At 42.2% G+C, this 6,469-nt stretch overlaps 1 long non-coding RNA gene across 1 annotated transcript; it reads right to left on the minus strand.

Moving 5' to 3' along the window:
• Nucleotides 1-212: 212 nt before the first annotated feature.
• On the minus strand, nucleotides 213-5,080 carry LOC115393858 (uncharacterized). The gene is made up of 3 exons (XR_003931976.1): nucleotides 4,972-5,080; nucleotides 2,121-2,382; nucleotides 213-655 (listed from the first exon to the last, which is right to left on the minus strand). It is a non-coding gene; the product is annotated as an uncharacterized LOC115393858 (long non-coding RNA).
• Between the last annotated feature and the right edge of the window lie 1,389 nt (nucleotides 5,081-6,469).

The following is a 6,469-nucleotide window of genomic DNA, read 5'->3' on the forward strand; positions in this document are numbered from 1 at the left end:
ATATGATCCACTATCCAAAAAAAGAAACTATCCACTTAACGCTAAACTCAACATGTGGCGCCACATTTGAGTTTTGCTGGAAAAGCAGAGTTGAGTGTCGTCGGCATAGCAATGAATTGATTGTTATATTTACAAAAAATATGGGCAAAGGGGAGGAGAGAGTGAATCCTTAGGATGAGATTTATTTATTTTCTGTTGTGTTAGTTGAAATAATGAACATTTCACACATTGGATTTACAGTATTTATTGCAATGTTTACTTCTCCATACGCACACATTTCTTTTCTTCACCTTTTCAAGAATGACATTGTTCCATTTATTTTACATTAAAGAAAACAGCTAAGCTATAAAATATACAATTCTGTACACGGTACCATTTTTATCGAACAGGAATCCATCAGATAGCACTGACAAGTGAACGTCTTTACAAAAATATATAGATTAAAGTGACCTTTTCACACACACAAAAACACACACACACACACACACACACAGTCATGTGTGTCTTTCAATAACAGAGTTTCCACTGAAGCTTGTTTATGTCTGATAGCCTGAAATCAGAAGATTAAAGAGAGTCTGGAGGAGGGAAACATGTACAGGGAGATTTGATGATGGAGGATGAGAAGAAACATCCTGGGGTTGACGGTCGTCCGGTTCTGCAAGAGAAATAAGCATGTGTGAAAGGCTTTCATGGCAGCTTAGGAATTAATTTGAAATTTTATCCTTCTAAATATCAAACTTGTACAGTTGTTTGTCACTCATTTAAAAAAAGTTATTTTTTTCACTACATCTAAAAGATGTTATTTCATGCTGATTGAACACATTAAAAGACACTGAGTTTTAAGATTTATTTTAAAGGCCCAGTTAGTGCAAATTCCCCTTGTGAAGAATATTTTTGATAATGTTTTATTTCTTTTTTTGTCGAACATTTATTTTTTTATTTGCTTATATATTCATTCATATTTCTTTTTTATTTTTTGTTTCAAAGGGCACATATTATGCTTTTTTTCACTTTGTGAAGAGTTTCTTATAGTAGTATGTGTTGCCGTAGCCTCATTATGACGAATCAAATTTGAAAACTGTCTGTTTCCTCCCTGTCTTGCTACAACACATTTTATAAAAATGAAACAGAAACTGAAGCCGAAACGGTCGAGTTTGAGTTTTCTCCGCTTATCCTGAAATAAGCGGATTTAACTCCTCCCCCTGACTGTGGCCCCACCGTGTGTGTGTGTGTGTGTGTGTGTGTGTGTGTGTGTGTGTGTGTGTGTTCTCGTATTTCTATCCTTGTTAGGGCCAAATGTCCCCACAAGGATAGCAAAACGTGGAACGACGTGCCTTGTGGGGACCTTTTTCCGGTCCTAAGTAGGAGAAACAGTGTTTTCTTGACCATGTTGTTGTTACTGAAAAAAGTAAAAGTGCAAAAACATTTCTTTAGGGTTAGGCTTTGTTGTGGTGTGGGTTAGGGTTAGGGTAAGGGTCAGGGTTAGGGGCTAGACATGAATGGGAGTCAATGGAAGGTCCCCACAAGGATAGAAATACGAGACTGTGTGTGTGTGTGTGTGTGTGTGTGTGTGTGTGTGTGTGTGTGTGTGTGTGTGTGTGAGAGAGTGGGCGTGGCCAGACGCTTTAAAACGCACAGAGCCTGTTCTGAGGCGGGCTTGTCAGAGTGACTTTTTAGACGGCTGAAACTCCAAACAAAGGATGAATTTGGTACAAACAAACTTAAATACTATGTTTTTGGGCTTCTGAGACCGATATGAGGTGGCTGACAATAGCATTATATGTCCCCTTTAAGTCTGAATTGCTGTTCTGTATCTGTTCAAAATTAAATTCCACTATTATGTAAAAAAAAAAAAAGTTTTTCTTAAACAGCTAAGAATAAGATATTTTCATGAATTGGCTTATCTTCAGTTGTAACACTTTTTATCCAACAAAGACAAGCTCGCAGGTCAGTTTCATCTTGACTGAGCCTCACGAATGAAGTAAGTGCCACAATAACCTTTAAACCTTAAAGTTTTCAGGTATAAGCTTCAAAATAGTCCAAGCTTATATACATTTTTTTTCACAATTACTACCAAAAATGTTCAATTTTCAGATAGATAGAGATCTTTTGAGGCTTACACATCCACATGCGTATGCATCTCCCACAGAAGGCGATGACGCTGGAGATCTGCAGGCACCGGCCGCACTCGGGGCTCATCAGGCAGTCCCTGAACTTCAGGCAGCACGTCGGACACTTGCTCTTCTCTGACCTGTGACCTCTCTGCTCCGTGTCGGCGTAGGACGGGGGCTGGGACTGCCTGGTCTCGGGGAACTGCTGTTCCCACACGTAGGTGCCTTCATCCCCCATGACGCGGCCTGTCCTGGTTTGATCGGTGGAGATCTGTGGAGGAAGCGGCAGGAATGTGGTTTGTGCAGGTTTTACGCTGCAGTTATATTTAGACTGGCCCAGTTTACATGGTGTTTTTTTCAATCTGATTGTAAACAATCGTATTAAACGCGAGTGTATTCATGTACGGCATACAAAGCGATCCACGATGAATCCTGGTTTACAAGGACCCTGGGTGTAGCGGATCATACAGCGTCCTGTGACATGAGGACAGAGTCTCACGAGGAACTTCCAGGTCTTCCTCTCTGCAGCAGCAGTCCTCAGCGCCGAGCAGAGTGTTTTTATCTGCTCATATCTGCTCAAATAATGTTCCAACATCTCCATGATACCTGCTGAAGGAGTGGTGCTCCCTTGGCCGGAGCACCGCCGTCGAGCGCCACGTCTCGGCGTGAGCTCTGCTCCGCATGTCGATGTTTCGAATTAACTGGTGCCCGTGTTAACTTGTGACCAACAGACTGAAACTTGTAGTCGTTCTTGCGAACGTCGGCTATCGACAGTTACAGTGAGTGTATAAGTTTAAAGTCTTTTGTGAGTCTGACTTTAACAACTTCTGTTATCAGCATGTGTTTACACAGACCTCCGCCGTCATTCCTTAACACGGGAACCAGTTAATCCATATTCTGCTACGGAGCTCTTTATACAACTCGCTGTTGCGCGATTTGATTCCATCTCGCCTCTCCAGTGTTTTTTCTGTCGAGATTTTTTATTCAAAAAGTGTTTTTCAACCACCATCGTGCTCTTCTGCTTGTTTTTGACTGTCCTGCTTCCTGTTTACTGTGCATGTCACACGTCACTACGTATGGGGGAACGCATTCGCAGAACAAATAATCCCCTGTTTAACCCGCTCCGCTGTCAGGCGGCGTTTATAAAGAACACGGAGCGGATTGTCGTTCGGTGAACACACCTCGTACAATCGGCTCCAAAATACAATCCGCTCCGAGTGAAGCGGATCCACTCGGGCGTTTACATGACGCATTTACAATCCGCTCCGCCATATAAGCGGATTATACGTGGTCCATGTAAACGTGCCTCGGTGATGCTGTGAGTGTCTCACCACAGGTGTGCCGTGATTCAGTGATTCAACACTCCAGGCTCTTAAAGCCATACTTCAACATTTTGGCAAATTGGCCCATTTAGCGCAATTCCTTACTCATTTGGAACAGCATACTTACGTCTTTTGTGAAGGCGAGCTGTTGTTTATTCAGAGGTGAGTCGGGGAAGGTTTTCGGGACGGACACAATGGAAGTGGATGGTATTTTTGTTCCCCCTCGTCAAACTCATCAAATACACAATCCAACAACCCCAAAACACTTTGGTGGACACGTTATAATCCGCACATTCACTACGCTGTGAAATATTAATGCAAAATTACCAGATTGAGTTGTTTAGGCGAAGATTGCTGAGACGGAACTACTTACTAAACATGGCGTCTGGGCGTAGTGATTTCAAAAGAAAAAGTAGTTCCCAGTATTTGCTTCAGTGTCGTAACGCTACAATATTATTTGTTGGTGTTCCACAGCGTAGTGAATGTGCGGATTATAACGTGTCCACCAAAGTGTTTTGGGGTTGTTGGATTGTGTATTTGATGAGTTTGACGAGGGGGAACAAAAATACCATCCACTTCCATTGTGTCCGTCCAGAAAACCTTCCCCGACTCGCCTCTGAATAAACAACAGCTCGCCCTCACAAAAAAAGTAAGTATGCTGTTCGAATTGACTAAGGAATTGCGCTAAATGGGCCAATTTGCCAAAATGTTGAAGTATCGCTTTAAGATGTGTGTTTTTTTTAATCACCGCTGTTGCACTCAGTGTTCTGGAATGTTTGCAACCACCCAGGTAAGATTCCTGCGTTACACGCCTCCTCAAAATTTAACTGTCACACAACACCCAGCAGCTGACAGAGAGGCAGTTTAACCCTTCATATGGCACTTTGTTGTAACCCGGGGTGTCAAACACACTTTACTTCAGCCCAATTTCATCTTGAGTGGGCCGGACCGGTAAAACCGAGCCACACAAACCTTTAGACTTAAAGCTTTTCTTTGTTGTGGTGCTGAGTTTTTGTGACGAACACATCTATTTGGACCAAAACCAAGCAAAGTAAAACGATGACATTCTCAACATAAAGCTAAATTTAATGGAACCTTCTGGTGCAAAACACAACAAAACGTCCCCAAAACTTCTCCTGCAGCTGTTTCGTTCTTCACAAACTCTGACAGTGAGGCTTTAAGGCTCACTTTCCATCTTTCATGGCAGCATCACTGATATCTCCGCTCGGGTCTCAGTGTTGTGTTTTGTCTGCTTCTTTTCAGAAATTAGTTTTTTAAAAAAAATGGTTATTTTCGTTGAAATTTTTTCCTGTTAGCTAGCCGGTTTTTCGGGCCGGATTGGAACTTCTTGCAGGTCAGTTTTGGCCCCCGGGTCTTACATGCTTTTAGAGTCAGCTTTATTTCTGCGAGTCTATCAATCAGACACAGCCATAAACAGTATAAAGCAGTGTCTCAGGCCCCATTTACACCACAATATTTCACATTTACATTTTGAAAACGATGTCCGTTTACATGGAAATAAACGCTGAAAACCTCACATGCCAGGCCACGAGTCCGTGTGTGCTCCGGTCCGCCCGCTCCGTTCAGGTCCGCTGCGCTCCGGAGTCTCAAAACCCAGAGCGAACGCTCTGCTCCAGATCGCTCCGCTGCGCCTCTGTTCCGCCCGGCCGGAGAAGCAGAGAAGCGCATGCACGAGGAGCACATTCAGGCCATTCAGAATAAAATGCATACATGGTCCTGATTATGTGTTTTGTAGAAAACATGAAATTTGTGGACAATAGCCTAGAAATGGGGCATATATGCAGCTGTGTAAATATTCAGAAACGTTCAACTATAGCTTGATTACAGGAAAAACAGAAGTTTGTCATATAAAACTTGAAAGTGTGTTTTAGTTTTTATTTGTACCATTTTTTTAAAGTGTATATTTTAGTCAGTATGGTGTGTCTATTTTTGATATATCTGATAAAAATTAATGTGAAGACAAATAAAACGTCTTTGAACAGTTTAAAGTTTTTAATAAAGACAAAATGATTTTATTTTGTGTAAAGCCGGAGGTTGTTGGAGTTCTCTTTCCTGTTTGGTGCGATCTGAACTGTGGACATTTATGCGTGCCGGGACCTGGTCGGACCGGACCGAACAGAAAAATCGACCTGGGCTCTATTTTGGACTGACGGAGCGGAGCGGATCCGAACGTGGCGGAACGGAGTCTGGAATCAGCTGCAGTCATTAAAATAGCAACGTATTTGCTGCTGGAGGTCGGAGCGGACCGGACACAGACGCAGTGGAATTTGGGGGTGAGAATGGCGAGTATACGGACATTCTCATGGACAGACGACCAGGTTGGATTTCTGTTCAACTCAGAAATGTATCAGGTGATGAGATTTGGGCAGGTTATCGGAGGCTGCTTTATATAACATGCATATTTAGCAGGTAAAGGCAACCGGCTCTGGTTCTGCATTGATTAACACTTCTCTGCTGCCTCCAGCTCAATAAAAGCTAAAGAAGCGTGAGCTGCTGGGAAACTTTAATGTTGAAGCAGCTTCATTAAGAAAAGCTTAACAGCACATTGTCGTCTCAACTCTGGATCCCGTCCTCATCACTGTTGTTGCTCAGGCTCATTGATCACACTAACTTTCTATTAATTTTCTATATGCTTTCCTGTATTTACTAGTCCATCGCAGGGAAAACGCCGGGAGACAGACATCAGCTCACGCTGGAGCACCTGGAGAGAACCCACACATGCAAAGGGAGAACATGAAAACTCCATGCAGAGAGACTGGAACCATGTGCCCTGTGCAAATTTCAATCCTAAATGTCAGATCATTTCAAAGCAAAGACACTGTAGTTTTCTATTAATCTTGAAACTTTTATAATCATTTTAGTTACTTTGAGTGGAAATGAAACACTTAAACACAGACTTTGACTCAGCACTCATTCCATTATGAGGTGTTTGATCTCTTCAATCCAACAGTTAAATGTATATATATGTGTGTGTGTGTGTGTGTGTATATGTGTATATATATATTTATATATATA

This window comes from Salarias fasciatus, chromosome 8, assembly GCF_902148845.1.
Source record: "Salarias fasciatus chromosome 8, fSalaFa1.1, whole genome shotgun sequence".
Taxonomy (NCBI): Eukaryota; Metazoa; Chordata; class Actinopteri; order Blenniiformes; family Blenniidae; genus Salarias; species Salarias fasciatus.